The following is a 17,088-nucleotide window of genomic DNA, read 5'->3' on the forward strand; positions in this document are numbered from 1 at the left end:
ATAACGCTTTGGACTCTCAAGCATGAGGTCCCGAGTTCCATCCCCGGCAGCACATGTGCCAGAGTGATGTCTGATTCTTTCTCTCTCCTTCTATCTTTCTCATAAATAAAAATAAATAAATAAATAAATAAATAAATAAATAAATAAAAAAGAGGGAGTCAGGCGGTAGCACAGCGGTTTAAACGCAGGTGGCCAAAAGTGCAAGGACTGGCTTAAGGATCCTGTTTGGGGGGGGGGCCTCCTCACCTCCAGGGGGGTCGCTTCACAAGCGGTGAAGCAGGTGTCTGTCTTTCTCTCCCCCTCTCTGTCTTCCCCTCCTCTCTCCATTTCTCTCTGTCCTATCCAACAACGACGACATCAGTAACAACAACAATAATAACTACAACAAGGGAATCAAAAGGGAATAAATAAATATTGAAAAAAAAAAGAATCAAGTACCTTCAATGTTTTAACATTGGAAAGTGAGTGTTCCACAATCAATGTTCCTAGTAAAATACAGCATCTCTGAGAGATAATCATTACAGCGAAAAATAGTCCAACAATGATTAATATCAAATTGATTTTAGTTACAAAATAATTGGAAAAACACATATATTGGTAAGAGGATTTCAGGATAACTTCACAGGAAAACTACTACTTACACTTCATATCTATTTCTTCTGTAGATACTATCAGAGATAAAATGATTTCATAAGTTTTGAAACCATAGTTAAAGAAACTTGTTCACTTAATACACCAGAAAAAAAATTAAAAATAAAGGAAAATGCAAAACAAGTAGAAATGGGTATGTGTATAAATAAGAATTTTTAAATTTCCTGTTTATAATTGAATCACTTTAAAACTCCATGATAAAAAAGACTATGTTTCCAGTTTAGCTTATATATTATTTAGAATATATGTGTTTAGACTATTCTTTCATTGATGTGAATAATCAATCTTTTAATTTTGAGTGAAAAATCATTTCTATATGTGATATAAAGGGTGTATAGATATATGACTTCAGCTATAAATTCTGTGATTTTTTTAAAGTAAACAATGCAATCTTCATAAATATATAGAAAAAGTTAATAAAGGTTAGCACGGTGTACAATTTCAAAACTGAAATCCATCTAATTAAATTTGTAATCAACAAGAAATACAATGTGATATCATAGGAGGTCTGTGTCAAAAATACACCCAGAAGAGATACATTTCTAGTATTACAATAATATGCTAAGGAGTGGATCTCTTTTTCGAAAACACAAAAATATATACCACTTTAGGAGACAGCTAATTCATCAGTTTTATCATTTTAAAATATCCTAGCTTACTGTTCTGATTGTAAATCTATGAAACAAAGATGTTAATTTAATATTAAAAAGAAGTCTAATATCAGAACATTATTAGGTAGCCATCTATGGACAAGAATGACACATCATTTTATCTGCTTCTGTCTTTTTCTTCTTCTCTTCTTTTTTTTTTTTTTTAATAAAGTTTTTATTTATAAAGTGGAAACACTGACAAGACCATAGGATAAGAGGGGTACAATTCCACACAATTCCTGCCATCTGAACTCCATATCCCATTCCCTCCCCTGACAGCTTTCCTTTTTTCTTTAACCCTCTGGGAGCATGGACCCAGGGACATTATGGGGTGCAGAAGGTTCTGACTTCTGTCATTGCTTCCCTGCTGAACATGGGTGCTGACAGGTCGATCTCTACACCCAGCCTGCCTCTCTTTCCCTAGTGGGGCAAAGGATCTGGGGAGGTGGGGCTCCAGGACACGTGTTGGGGCCATCTGCCCAGGGAAGTCCAGTTGGCATCATGGTAGCATCTGGAACCTGGTGGCTGAAAAAGAGTTCAGATAGAAAGCAGAGCAAATTGTTGACTAATCATGAACCTAAAGGCTGGAATATCGCGGATGGAGATTTGGGGTCTCCGTTTTGGAAAAAGCTAATAGGTCTATTTTAGGTATATTTCAAGGGGCCCATGACCCAACTAGTTTTTGCCTGCGCCTGACATCTGATGTGCAGGTGACCTAAGCTGTTGTCTGGGGGGATGGTGTCATACTTGGAGAAAGGACCAGAAAGCTGAATCAGGGAAGAGAGTAGCTCCCATATGTGGGAAAAGTATATAAATACTGTTAACTATAAACCCCATCAACCTGATCTGGGGCCCATAGTCAGCACAGGAGCCTATGTGACTTCTGCATCCCTGTAGGTCTGAGCTCACATTCCAGCTTCACGGCTAGGAACATTCCAGGCTGTGCCAATTTCAGGGCCCATCATCCTCAGGTGATAGGCAGAGTATGCTATCCAACCTCCCTTCGGAGAATGGAACATTCCCTACCATTGTTGATTCACAATGAGGGCCAGCACCGATAGGGGCCTACAGAGGGGTCCACTATGTTGTTCCTGATGGAGATGACCAGTGACAGTGGTGAGAGGGATCTGTTAGAGGTCTAGGCCCATCATGTCCCTGTGGGAATCCCAGGACTCCCTGACTAGGGTCCCAGGTGATGGGGTGGCCTGGTGGTGACTAAAGAGTCCTCATTAAAGTATGCCAAGTCTCTTGCCCTTATTCAGCTTTTGCAGTCCTTACTTTGTCAGATAAGGTTAGCTTTGGAGTGACTGAGGGACGTGCAATAGAAGGTAGGTGAGGAGAGTATCTAGGTCTAGGTAGAAACTATTTCATAGGGGTCGGGGGGTGGCGCACCTGTTTATGCGCGTGTATTACAATACGCAAGGACCCGAGTTCGAGCCCCTGGTCCCCCCACCTGCAGGAGGAAAGCTTTATGAGTGGTGAAGCAGGGCTGCAGGTGTCTCTCTGTCTCTCTCCCTCTCTATCACCCCCTTCCCTCTTGATTTCTGGCTGTCTCTATCCAATAAATAAATATAATTAAAAAAAACACTATTTCATTAGGTAATGTATGATGTCTTTATGATAACTGAGTAGTATTCCATTGTGTATGTATACCACAACTTTCTCAGCCACTTTCTCAGTCTGTTGTTGGATACCTGGGTTACTTCCAGGTTTTGGCTATTACAAATTGTGCCTCCTTGAACACAGGTATAAACAGATCTTTTGGGATGGGTGTGTTTGGTTCCTTAGGATGCATCCCCAGGAGAGGACTTGCAAGGTCATAGGGCAGGTCCACTTCTAGCCTTCTGAGAGTTCTCCAGACTGCTCTCCAGTGGACTAATTGACACTCCCAGCAGCACTGCAGGAGGGTTCCTTTGACACCACAACCTCTCCAGCATTTGTTGCTATCACCTTTTCTGATGTATGTATGGCATTCTCATAGGAGTGAAGTGATATCTCATTGTTGTCTTTACTTTCTCTGACAATCCATGACTTGAAGCATTTTTTCATATGTCTGTTGGCCTTTTGGATCTCTTCCATGGTGAATATCCTATCATATCCTCTCCCCTTTTTTGAATGGGGTCATTTTGTTGTTGTTGCTGCTGAGTTTGGTGAGCTCTTTATATATTTTGGTTATTAGTCTCTTCCCTGATATATGGCATATAAAGATCTTCTCAATTTCTATAAATGTTTTGTTTTGTTTTTGCTGTGAAGAAGCTTTTTAATTTGACATAGTCCCATTTGTTTGACTTTGTTTTTGCTAATATTTTCTTCTAAGTATTTGATAGTTTCTGGTCTGACATCCATGTTCTTGATTCACTGGAATTTACTTTTGTGTTTGGTGAAATATGGTGGTTGAGTTTCACCCTTCTGCATGTTTCAACACAGTTTTCCCAACACCATTTGTGGAAGAGACTCTCTTTTCCCCATTTAATAATCTGGGCACCCTTGTCTGTCAAAGATTAGATGTTCATAGGTATGGGGGCTTACTTCTGATCTCTCAATTCTATTCCACTGGTCAGTGTGTCTATTTATGTCCCAGTACCGGGCAGTATTTCATTTTATTTTTTTATTGCCTTTATTTATTAGATAGAGACAGCCAGAAATCAAGAGGGGGTGGGGTGATAGAGAGGGAGAGAAACAGAGAGACACCTGCAACACTGCTTCACCACTTGCAAAGCTTTCCCCCTGCAGGTAGGGGCAGGGGTTTCAAACCTGGATCCTTTTGCTTAGTAACATGTGTGCTCAACCAGCTGTACCACCACCCGGCCCCCTAAGCAATTTTAATTACAATGGCCTTAAAATATGATTTGAGGTCTAGGAGTGGATGCCTCAACAGACCAATTCTAAATTCTAACCCTGATGTGGGGAGAAAAGAACACTCCTGCACCATTTGTGGGCATACAGATGAGTTCAGCCCCTGTGGCAAAGAGCCTGGAGAGAGGGGGAGGGTAGTTAGCATAATAGGTATACAAACAGAGACTCTCATGCCTGAGGCTCCAAAGCCCCAGGTTCAATCCAATCCCCCCACAGTACCATAAGCCAGAGCTGAACAGTGCACTCTCTGGTAAACAAATAAACAAATAAATAAATTAAAAAATAATAATAATAAATAAAAATTTAAAAAGAAAAGAGCCTACACACACACACACACACACACACACACACACACACACACACACACACACGAATAAGAGCACCCTGAACATGGAGCAGTGTCTAGAGAAGAGAACCGGCCTTAAGATCATGAGTTCCCGAGTTCATTCTCCAGTATCACATATGCCAGAGTGATGCTCTGGTTCTTTCTCTCCTTCTCTTGTCTTATTTATGTATTCATTCATTCATTCATTCCTTCATTCGGTCAGTCAGTCATTCAGTCATTCATCTCCTTTTACCAAAGCACACTTCAGCTCTGGTGATGGGGATTGATCCTGGAAACAGGCTGAATAATGGAGAGGGCAAGGGGCCTGTTGGTGTGGTAGTGGAGGCGTGGGTAGCTCCTGGAAGTGACACAACCTGTCCTCCCCTGCTCTCACTCGTACCCCTCCCCACCAAAAAGATCCTGATGAGCAAAGGGGGAGCAGCTCCAGCAAGTTATTAGGGTATCCTGAAAGATGAGGGGCGGCAGCGAGAATGCGATGAGAGACAGGTCAACTGCTTCAAGAGCAGGAGTGAGAGGTACCTCTGCCGTGCTCAGGCAGAACTTTATTTTATAGTCTCATAAGGCTTAGATCATTAAAACAAAAATCACCAAGGGATAGATTATTAAAACAAAAATTACCAAGGTTTTGGTCACTAATACATAAATCACCAAGGCTTTGATTATTAATACAAGAAATCACCAAGGCTTTGGTCACTAATATATAAATCACCAAGGCTTTGATTATTAATACAAAAATCACCAAGGCTTTGATTATTAACACAAGAAATCACCAAGGCTTTGGTCACTAATACACAAATCACCAAGGCTTTGATTATTAATACAAAAATCACCAAGTAAGAACAGCACAGATAGGGGAACACCTACTGTTTTGTGGAACGTCAACATTCCAGGGGCACTTTTCTCCCTAGAGATCACATCACAGTTTCTATGTACAGACCTGTGTGCTAGGCAGATGTCCTATTGGTTAAGATCAATATTCTTTTTTTTTTTGCTCCCCCCTTTTGTTGCCCTTGTTTTATTGTTGTAGTAGTTATTATTATTGTTGTTATTGATATCGTCGTTGTTGGATAGGACAGAGAGAAATGGAGAAAGAAGGGGGAGACAGAGAGAGGAAGAGAAAGACACCTGTAGAACTGCATCACCGCCTGTGAAGCGACTCCCCTACAGGTAGGGAGCCAGGGGCACGAACCAGGGCATGAACTGGGACATGAACCGGGGACGTGAACCGGGGCTCGAACCGGGGCTCGAACCGGGGCTCGAACCGGGGCTCGAACCGGGGCTCGAACTGGGGCTCGAACCGGGATACTTATGCCAGTCCTTGCACCTTGCGCTTTGCAGCCATGTGCACTTAACCCACTGCGCTACCACCGCCCGACCTCCAAGATTAATATCCTACCTATATGTTTATGCCATCCTCTAGCCCCTATGCATCCGAAGCCGTGGCTCATAGAAAGTTCAAGCTTGTTATGTTTCTAGGGGCCTTAAACAAATTGAACAGCCCATTTTTCATAAAATCTGTTGCATTGTTGGATCAAGGAGTTTTGTTTTGTTCCTTACTGAGAAGGCACCAAGGTGGTGCTGACCTGGCCAGCCTCTCCATAAAGTTAAGCTCTCTAACTGGAATCCATCTTTCTTGTATGCTCACTGTGTGACCTAGGTTCTCTCTCATGTGCTATTCCTGTATAAGGAAGTGGGAGCATAGTGGTGGGTGGTAGATTAAAAGGCCCACTGTATCTAGGCAGGTACCACAACTTTCCATTTATTAATTACGCTATGCAAGGTGGCCCCTCCACTGTGGGAATCACCAATCTTTCTCTGTATTTTAGGGGGAATACTAAAGGAAGTGGTGTAGGTAAAGGGGGAAACATTTCTTCCTCTTGGAGTCTCCTAAAAAATTCTGCATTGCCGATATTGCTTGTTCCATTATGATCAATCTTACAGAGTGCAGTGCAGGTTTTGTCATTATTTTTGTTATTGGTCAGGCTCTGAGCCTGGCCATAGGTAAATATTCTTAAGACCACACAGAGCTTAATCCCAAGACCTATACATGGCAAAAGGCAAGATGGTTTCAGTCTGGCCTGGATGATGGCGACCCTGGGGTACAGGTCACCTGTGGCCCCAGCTCTTCAGATCTGACCCTTTCTCTTTCCTCTGCCTGTGCTCTCTCTCTGGTGGACACCACACTGAGAGACCCCAGGCCTCCACAAACCTGTTCTCTTCACTGGCTTCTGACAGTGACTTCATCTGGACACGATCAGCTAGCCTGGAGTCCAGGGGACTGTGCAGAGTCACTGTCACAGAGACATTTCAGCTCTGGCTATGGTGGTGCTGGGGACTGAGCCTGAGACTGCAGAAGCTTAGGCTGGAGAGTCTTTTTGTACAATCATTATACTGTGTCCCCAGCCCTAACTGTGCTTTTAGAAGACCTGGGTTCTTTCAAATGGGCCATAACCTACCAGTCCCTCCTCCCTGCTGACCCAGTCTTCCTGTCCCTCTTGTGGTTGGCCTGTCAACTGACACACAGGGGCATGAGCTGATTTCACCTGTGCTAGTTACTAGACAGTCCACCTGAGCACTCCCATCCAGCTGAGTCTGCTGATCCTTCATCACAGCTGCTCCTGTCTGGGCCCAGTGCAGACTGTAGACCTTGTGTAGAAGACAGGGAGGTCACAGTGACTGTGTGAGGGCTCACAGCACAGCAGAGGCTAGGCCATTCCTTAGGACTCGCTGTCAGCTGTGCTGTCAACTGGCAGAGCAAGCCTGGGTCTTTCACTTTCCTTCCTCCAACCCACCCCTGGAGCCCAGTCTATGCAAATTGGAGTGTGAGGCCTGGTGCTCCTCTACCATGCTGAGATCACTGTGGTTGCTCCTCTTCTCTCTTCTCCTTCCTTTCATTGAGGGGTTGCTCCTTCAAGGTTCAAGTCCCCACCTGTACAGAGCAAACTTCACTAGTGGTGAAGCAGTACTGCAGATGTTTTTAAGGAAAAGGGAGAGGGAAAGGGGATGAGGAAGGAGGAGAGAGAGAGGGAGAGGGAGAGGGAGAGGGAGAGGGAGAGGGAGAGAGACAGAATATGATTGTTTTCAAGATGGTACATTTCCAGGTGACTATGGGAGGTGTCACCTCCAGCAAGCTCTCAGAGAGCCTCAGAATAGGGAGATAAGCCCACAGCTTCCCCTCAACTCCCTCCTTTCTCCATTATGAGTCCCTCTTGGAGAGTGTGGCCTTTGGAGCTGAGGTCTAGGCTAGAAGGCAAGGACTCAAGACTGCTAGGTGAGTGCAGGGTTTGCAAAATGAAAGTATGTCAGGAGTGGGATTCGAACCCACGCCTCCAGAGGAGACTGCGACCTGAACGCAGCGCCTTAGACCGCTCGGCCATCCTGACGCCACACAATCATATCGTCGTCAGTGCCCTGAGGATCCTTCTCTCATTCCGTGTGCTCCTACTGGGCGGAGTCTGCCCGGCAGGGGCGCCTCTCTCTCAGCTCCGCTCTGCCACACACACCATCCATCCATCCACCCCAGTGTCGGTACCCAACGCTGAATTGCGGTGTTTGTGGGTGGGGTCTCCGCGGGGCGGAGAGATAACGGCCCCAAGGGGACTGCGGGCAGCATCAGCAGTAAACCCCGTCCCGTCCTCATTAGTTTAGTGACGAGGATCTCTGCATGTCTGGGTGTGTGTGTGTGTGTGTGTGTGTGTGTGTGTGTGTATGGGGGGTGTGGGAGGTGCGGAGGTGGGGGTTCAGAGTTGGATGATTGCTTGACCCGGAGGAAGCGTCTGTCTTTTGGGGGGGAGCACCCTTCCCCCACCCCACCCCCACACGCTGCAGGTCCTAGAGGTCCTGCCGGGTAACCTCCTTCTTCATCTCTCAGCTCCCTTCCCCAGCACCCCCTGGGCTGATCCTCTCCTTCTTCCTCTGGGTCTACCCGGAGGCAGCTCCCCACAGTGGCGAGTCCCGTGGTGGCTGAGTGGTGCAGGTGAGGGCCGACATGTGAGCTGCTTGACAGGGTACTTCCAGCTTCGCAGGAAGTTCAGTACAGCTGGACTTCTGAGGGTGTGAGATGGTGGGGTCACTATTGGGGCCAGCAATCCTATTTTTCAAACAGAGATGAGCACACGGTGTTTTGTTTTGTTTTTAAGTTTTTATTTATAAAATGGAAACACTGACAAGACCATAGGATAAGAGGGGTACAATTCCACACAATTTCCACCACCGGATTTCCATATCCCATTCCTTCCCCTGATAGCTTTCCTTCTCTTTCTTTCTTTCTTTCTTTCTTTCTTTCTTTCTGCCTGTCTTTCTTTCTTTCTTTCTTTCTTTCTAAGTATTTTATTTATTTATTAATGAGAAGGATAGGAGAGAGAGAAAGAACCAGACATCACTTTGGTACATGTGCTGTCGGGGACTGAACTCAGGACCTCATGCCTGAGAGACCAATGTTCTATCCACTGTGCCACCTCCCGGACCACAATAGCTTTCCTTTCCTTTAACTCTCTGGGAGCATGGACCCAGGGACATTATGGGGTGCAAAAGGTGGAAGGTCTGGCTTCTGTCATTGCTTCCCCGCTGAACATGGGCATTGACAGGTCAATCCATACTCCCAGCCTGACTCTTTCTTTTCCTAGTGAGCAGGGGTCTGGGGAGGTGGGGCTCCAGGACACATTGGTGGGTGTTTGTTTTCTTAACCCTAGGTCATTCGCAAGACTTCCAAAGTGTAGCCTACACAGTCAAATCAATGCACATATTTCTAGCATTGGTAACAAATTCAACTAGAGTGTAGTCTGTAGTTCTTCACTGCAGTGCTGATAATGATGGTATCTGCTGTGATCGACGTAGATCCTGTCCTGTTCTTTCTTCTTGTTCTTCTGCTTCTCCATAACCACTGATTTCCTTTCCTTTCCTTTCCTTTCCTTTCCTTTCCTTTCCTTTCCTTTCCTTTCCAATATGGATCTTAATACTTTCTGTAACTCATAGCATTGAATTTATAAACTATGTCTATTTTTTGTTTTCCTCTCTATGTCATAATGACTTTTGGGTGGGATAGATAACATAATAGTTATTTCAACAGATTCTCATGCCTGAGGATCCAAAGTCCCAGGTTCTATCCCCTGCACCACCGCAAGCCAGAACTGATCAGTGCTAATAAATAAATTGTCTTTGAAGTAGCTCTTTTTTTTCACCTGGTGAGTAATCTGTTGTTGTCCTTGTTCTTGTCACTATTGAGATGCACATTTAACTGACCCCTGTGGAAGAATGAAGTGCTGAGGTGCCTCCCTGAGGAAGTGCTAGTGAAAACAGTCTGGCATATTCAGCATGTCCCTGTGTCCCTGTCCCTGGGTGTGTGACAGGAAAAAAAGGACCTGGGGAATGAGCTAGTTTGTGAGGTGGTGCATGCCTGGGGTCACAGGGCCACTCACCAGAACCTCCTCATACCACAGGTGTGAGGTGTTCAGGTCCTTTTGAACCTCTTAAATTTCCTCTCATTTTAATAAATCTACTTTATTGGCTTGAGTTTAATGACAGGAAGAGAGAGAGAGAGAGAGAGTCATTTTACAGAACCATGATCCTATCACCCCACCGCACTCTCATTGTGATTACTTATTTAAGAAGATTATTCATTCGACCCAGACCAAGGGGTGTTGATCATGGGACATCAGCGCCTCAGGCATGAAAGTCTTCCTGCTCCCCTCCCCCACCCACTTTAACAGACAAAAACAAAACAAACAAACAAACAAAATGGGCGGGTCCAAATGTGGCACACCTGGCTAAGCATGCAAATTTCAGTGTGCAAGGACCAGGTCCCTTAAGGCCTGGTCCCCACCTGCAGAGGGAAATCTTCACAAATGGTGAAGCAGGGAACCAGGTGTCTCTCCCTATCTGTCTCCTCCTCTTTTCTGTCTCTATCCAATAATAAATAAATAAAGTATTTAAAAAAAAAAAAAGAAAGAAAAGAGGGAGTCGGGCAGTAGCACCGTGGGTTAAGTGCACATGGCACAAAGCACAAGGACTGGTGTAAGGATCCCGGTTCAAGCCCCTGGCTCCCCACCTGCAGGGGAGTTGCTTCACAAGCCTTGAAGCAAGTCTGCAGGTGTCTGTCTTTCTCTCCCCCTCTCCATTTGTCTGTCTTCCCCTCTTCTCTCCACTTCCCTCTGTCCTATCCAACAACGACATCAATAACAACAGTAATAATAACCACCACAACAATTTTTTTTAAAAAAGGGCAACAAAAAGGGGAAAAAATAGCCTCCAGGAGCAGTGGGTTCGTGGTGTGGGCATCACACCCCAGCGATAACCCTGGAGGCAAAAATTTAAAAAAATAAAAAAAAAATAAAGAAGAAAAGAAAAAGGACTTCTCAGAAGGATGAGTTCACCCAACCCACCTGAGTTCACCCAACATGTCTCAAGCCTGGTGAGGGCCCCAGCTGGGCATAGGAATTGGGGACACAGCCTGTCTGGGCTGGAGGGAACCGAGAGGGGGTCTGGAATCTCAAGAGCCAAGAAGTGCCCTGGTTGGGAGCCCCCAGCCTGGCGAAGCAGCTCCCAGAGGGGACAAAACCTCTCTTCACCCTCCTCCCCTCAGCTCTCATCAGCTGCCTTGGCTGGACTCAGAGCCAGTTCTATGCTTTACAGAGGGGCTTTGCTTGCCACATCCAGCCTGTATAAAGGGGGCATGGGGAGGGGGTAGCGGGTAGCGGTGGGGGCTGTGGTGCCAGAGATAAACTAAGGGCTAGGCTGGGCTGGGGAGCAGTGCAGATGAAGAAGCAGTTGCCAGGACCTGGGGGGTGGGAGGGGACAGACCGAACGAAACATAGTCTCCTGAACCACAGAGCAGATACTCACCACTAGACTCAAGAGGACAAGACCAGAGCCTGGTCTGTCCCTCCTTTTTGGCCTCCCCACCTCCAAGTGGCAGTCTACAATTTGGGTGTGTGTGTGTGGGTGGGGGGGTGCCCTGGGGTAGGAAGGTAGGTACTTGTGGCAGAGAGGATGTGAGAGAGACACTTTCCCAGCCCAGCAGCCTCCACCCAGTGGGAGCATGCAGCGCTGGCAAAAGATCCTCAGGGTGCTGTCAGACAGAGATAAGGCATGGTGTCAGGATGGCAGAGCGGTCCAAGGCCATGTGTTCAGTCTCTCCTGGACGAGTGGGTTCAAACCCCACTTCTGACATGGTTGTCTCTTGTGAACACACTTAAGGCTTTCCTTTTAGCCCGAGGTACACCTTCCAGAGAGAACAGAACTGGCAATCCCCTTGGGTGGCTCCCACTCCCAGCTGCAGTGAGGAAGGCGGAGGGCCAAGGCCTAACCTGGCTGGGCACAGACTTAGGGAGCTGTGACAGACTCAGGGTGCAATTCTAGGGTGTTTGCTCCCCTCAAATTAGCTGGAGTGTTCTAGCACTTAGATATTGTGCTGCTTGGCCATATGCACACTGGTGTTCTAACAGGCTGAGTCATCTCCCTGTCTCAAGAGAGGCTTTACTGGTGTTGCACCTCCCAAAACTTGTTACAGCAGTTGGATAGAGTACTTGCTTATAGATGAGTGTGTTTAGTACATCTGACCCAGTTCCTGCCTGGAAGCTATGAATGCCTCCCCTCCCCCACTGTAACAGAAGTTACTGTCACATGAGTGGTACAGTGGCATAAGGTGGTATCTTTACCCTCCTTACTCTCGGCTCAATGTCCCCTCAGTATCTGAGAGGTGGGGCAGGGCTGGAGGCCTGTGTTCCAATCCTGCCCTTGACATGTTTTGCTCCCTCCTTCTGCGAGGTCAGAAGTGGTCCAGAATTAGGCCAGCACCAGCCGCCTTCACCTCCTTTCGCTCCCCTCTTGGGGGTTGGGGGGAGAGGGGTCTTGTGCTCTGCCTTCTGTCTGCACCTCTGCCCACACCTTATCAAGAACCCAATGTGAGACCAAAGCCCAGAAGTCCCCTGAGGTGTTGCCTCCGCAGTGACAAGTGACTCCAAGCAGCAAAACAGAGGAGATGGGTGATGTGCATGGGGGCGGAGGGTGGGTGGCTGGGGGGGCGGCATATGAGGGCTGAGCACCCACAACTCACACTGTGCACAGGTCCCCAGGGGCTGCCAACTCTGAGCCCCCACACTGGAGTCCTGGAGGGCCTGTGAAGGCCAAAGGTGTCTGTTGGGAAAGGACCCCAGCAGGAAATAGTCTCCCAGAAAGAGGCCACAGGCACGCATGCTCTCCCTCTGAAAGGACACCGAGGGTGTGGGAGAAGGGGACACGGGCCAGGTGTGCCAGGGATGAGGGAATGATCGTCCAAAATGTCTGGGGAACCGGGGTGGTGAGTACAATTTTTAATTTCCTGACCGGGAGTCGAACCTGGGCGGATGGGATGACCGCCGAATGCAGACCACTGGACCCCCAAGGAGAAGGAGATTTCCCTCCTGCGCCTCCTCGCGCACCCGACCTCGCCGCACCCGCAGCTGACGCGGCATCTCGCCGCCAATTCTTCCTCTTCCTGCCCAGAAAGCTCCGCACAGCCCCGCCGCCGCCACCGGCGGCACCGACACGCGTCCGGCCCGCGGCCCCGCGCCCGGGGCACCCAACGTTGAGCACAAGACTCACTGCCCGCGGAAAACGGACACACGCGGTCCTCCCCGTCGGGGCGGAGCCCTGGCCTCCCGCGGAGCGGCGGGGACGCTGACCGCTGTACCAAGGAGGCCGGCGGGACCCGGCTGCGCCGCCTGTGGCGCCCGAGCTCAGCCGGCCCCGGCGACTCCGTCAGCCCCTGCCCGGCGGCCTTACTCGCCTCCCCTTCCCTTCTCTGCAGAGCCGCCCAGACCCGCCCGGGACCCCGGCCCGCTGTCCCGAGCGCGTTCTCGCACGGCTGGTGCGAGGGGCCGGGGACGGAACGCGCCACCTCGGGCCTTTCGGTTGGAACCGCTCCGGCCGCAGCGCCCCCTGCTGGCCGCACAGCCAACGCGTTTATGTCTTTGCCACGAGCTAGAAAGTCTCATTCCCCCTTCGGGCGCCAGAGGGCCCCAGAGCAGCCGCCACCCGCTGCGCAGGGCGGCACCAGGAGCCTCAGGCCCTGGGCTCAGCTTCACGGGTCTCCCCAACAGGGTCCCTGGGAAAAGCCGGCGCAGGCGCAGTGTCCACAGAGCAGTGGGAACCAGGCGTAAAGGCGACAACCCGCCGGGCCTGGGTGCGTGGTGTCCACTCGGCCTGACTTATGAGGAGCGGAAGGATACGGGTGCCGTGGCATGGGTGGTTCAGTGGTAGAATTCTCGCCTGCCACGCGGGAGGCCCGGGTTCGATTCCCGGCTCATGCACGGTCCACATTATTTTGACACTCCCCGCCTGTCCCGTCCCCGGGCGGCACAGACCCGTCCGTAAGGGGTGTGGGGTGGCCACAGTGTCCCCTCCAGACTGAGCCCGAAGCCGCACTTGCCTCCAAGGCCTCGCGCGCAGCAGCCGCGCGGGCGGCAGGCACTGGGTTTGCGGGTTCCAGTCCCGCTCCCGACGTGCTGGTCTGTCCCTGCCTCCTCCCCAAGGGACAGGGGTGCTCCTGGCTAGCCCAGCACCCAGCACTCAGCACCCCTTCACTGCTTCTTGCTCCATTCCTGGGGGCGCTGCATCTGCGGACTGTCTGCAGCTCTAGTCCACACGCCACCTGGACCCACCTGGGCCCGGCCACTGACTCGGGTCACCCAGGACCCGCCAACTCAACTCGGAGCCCCCAGACTGCAGTCCCAGGGGGCAGTGAAGGTCACACGGTGTGGGGAAGGGAGGACCCAGCAGACAGCAGTGACACACAGGCGCATCAGACTTACGCACAAAAGAGAGTGTGTAGATTAGAGGGGCGAGAAGGTGTGTCAGGGATCACAGGAGCCCTCAAAAGGCCTCTGGAGCCTGGGCAGTGAGGAAGAAAGAGAGAGAGAGGGAGAGAGGGAGAGAGGGAGAGAGGGAGAGAGGGAGAGAGGGAGAGAGGGAGAGAGGGAGAGAGGGAGAGAGGGAGAGAGGGAGAGAGAGAGAGAGAGAGAGAGAGAGAGGGAGAGAGGGAGAGAGAGAGAGAGAGAGAGAGAAAGGAAGGACGGAAGAAAGAGAAAACCCTACCTCGGGAGCCGGGCTGTAGTACAGCGGGTTAAGCGCAAGTGATGCGAAGGGCACAACGAGCGGAAGGATCCGGGTTCAAGCCCGCGGTTCCCCACCCGCAGAGGAGTCGCTTCACAGGCGGGGAAGCAAGTCTGGAGGTGCCTCTCTTTGTCTCCCCCTCTCTGCCTTCACCTCCTCTCTCCATTTCTCTCTGTCCTATCCAACAACAATGACATCAATAACAATAATAATAGCTACAGCAATAAAACAAGGGCAAGAAAAGGGAATAAATAAGTAAATATTTTAAAATATTTAAATTAAATTAAAATATTTTTAAAAAATTTAAAAAGAAAAGAAAAAAGTCGGCATAAATTGCTAAGTGTAAATTGTTAAATACATTATGCTAAGCATAAAAGACGGCATAAATTGCTAAGCAAAAATCTCTGTTTCCCTGACCGGGAATCGAACCCGGGCCGCGGCGGTGAGAGCGCCGAATCCTAACCACTAGACCACCAGGGAGCACCGAGTGACACACCTGCGCATCCTCACACCACCTCAACACCACCTCAACGCAGCCCAAGGCCACTCTTCCTCCACGCACCCCAAACTCGCTCCCCTTCTGCGTGGCAACCCCCTGACGGTCACCCCGCTCACACCCAGGCGGCTCCGCAGGCCACACGTAGCCCAGCGTGTGCCCCGCCTGAGGGGAGCCCCACGGCCCAGCGCCCCAAAAGCTGTGCGCCGGATCAGGACAGCCGACCCGAGAGCTCAGAAGCTGTCAGCGCTGAGGGGGCGCGCGGCCGGGAGGCTCTCGCGAGAAGACCCTGCCAGAACGCGCGAGAGGGGCGGGATCTCGATCTGGATGCGCCCGGGAGCTCACTGCTGCTGAGCACCGCGGGTGGCCGAGCGCTCTAGGCGGCTGGCTTAGTTCTCGTCGCATCTCCCCTGGCAGCGTGGGTTTGAATCTCGCTTCTGGCAGCTTTGTCCTTTCCTCTTTCTTCCTCCACCAAGGACGCCAGTATTGTCAGCTTAAAGCAGCAGGCCGTGATCGCTTTTCGTTGCGAACTTCCCGACGACCTTTCACTTTTGTCGCCTCTCTGCAACCCCAGGCTAGCCCCCAGCGGAGACACCCCTTCCCCCATTCAGAACCATAAACACGCTGCCGGCCAGCGACGGGATCTCGCTGGATGATCTTCACATGAGCCATACGTCAGATAAGAGGATAATAACCAACAAATATGTAAAGAGCTCACCAAAGTCAGCAACAGCCAGGCGGTGGCACACCTGGTCAAATGCACAAATTTCAACGTGCAAGGACCCAGGGCCCCCCACATGCAGGAGGAAACCTTCACAAGTGGTGAAGCAGGGCTGCAGGTGTCTCTGTTTTATTCCTTCTCCTGTAGGAACTGAGCATAATAATAATAATAACAATAACAATAAATGTAAAATGGTATATGAACAGACAAAGGAACCTAGACTCGGGCAACCCAAGGGTTAAATAAGCAATTACAAGACAGGCCTGGGAGTCTGCAAGGCCGGAGACAAATACAAGGCCAGACTCTGAGAAAACAGCCTGGGAACCTGGAGTCAAGAAAAAGCGGTAACTCCAAGGACAAAAAAGACCCCCTCCCCTTCCCTGCACCTGTAGGCTATACATGTAAAACTGTCAAGTAACCACATTGTGTAGCTGAACCTTGTCACGTAGCCATGTAATGTGAAAGGTATCTAAACCTTAATAGGACTTGGGTACGGGGTCCATTACCAGAGAGCTGGTGTGTCAGCCCCTCGGTAACTAGAATAATAAAGGTTCTCTGCTTTTACATCACCTTTGGTTCCTTGTGGATTTCTTTATATCACGGACCCAGGTACAACACTCTCACTCCTTCTCCCCTCTTAGTTTCTCTCAGTCTCTTTCCAATAATAAATAACAAGATTTAAAGAAAAAAATTCTGCAACAACAACAGAAAAACAAACAAATGACCCCATACAAAAATGACGCCTGCGGGGTGCTCGTGCTGCTCGTGCTGCTCCTGCTGCGTCGCGCTGTCCGAGCTGTCTGTGCGAGAGGGAGAGGCGGGTAGGCCGGCCGGGACGCGAAGGGACGCCGGCGATCTCCGGAGTCCACAGGCCAGAGGGTGCGGGGACACCGCCGCAGAGGGGGCTAGAGTCTAGCTGCCATTGCCCAGGTCACCAGAGTCCGGGTTCTCCGCAAAACTCACGGCGTTGGCCGGGAATCGAAGCCGCGTCAACGGCCAGAAAGGCGGCTCTGCTCACCCCTATCCCACCCGCGCCAAACCCCGCCACGGTCTGCGTCTCCCGGTCCCCCGGACAGACCCCACAGACTCCGCAGACCCCGACTCCAGCGCTCGCTTCACCTGCACCGCTGCCTGGGGTCGGCGATGGCTGGCAGGAACTCTTGGTTTGCTACGTCCCCCGAAAACCACAGAAAAACCGACGGGGCTCCGCACCGACGCCGCTGTAAGATAGACAGCACCGAAGGGGCGGACCGGCAGAAAGTGGACTTGTCCGGGGGTC

At 49.9% G+C, this 17,088-nt stretch overlaps 3 non-coding genes across 3 annotated transcripts; 1 reads left to right on the forward strand and 2 right to left on the reverse strand.

Annotated features, from left to right (window-relative positions):
- Window positions 1-7,803: 7,803 nt before the first annotated feature.
- TRNAL-CAG (transfer RNA leucine (anticodon CAG)) lies at window positions 7,804-7,886 on the reverse strand. The gene has a single exon. It is a non-coding gene; the product is annotated as a tRNA-Leu (tRNA).
- Window positions 7,887-13,719: 5,833 nt separating this feature from the next.
- Window positions 13,720-13,790, forward strand: TRNAG-GCC (transfer RNA glycine (anticodon GCC)). The gene has a single exon. It is a non-coding gene; the product is annotated as a tRNA-Gly (tRNA).
- A 1,210-nt stretch (window positions 13,791-15,000) lies between these two features.
- On the reverse strand, window positions 15,001-15,072 carry TRNAE-CUC (transfer RNA glutamic acid (anticodon CUC)). The gene has a single exon. It is a non-coding gene; the product is annotated as a tRNA-Glu (tRNA).
- Between the last annotated feature and the right edge of the window lie 2,016 nt (window positions 15,073-17,088).

Source organism: Erinaceus europaeus, chromosome 9, assembly GCF_950295315.1.
Source record: "Erinaceus europaeus chromosome 9, mEriEur2.1, whole genome shotgun sequence".
NCBI lineage: Eukaryota > Metazoa > Chordata > Mammalia > Eulipotyphla > Erinaceidae > Erinaceus > Erinaceus europaeus.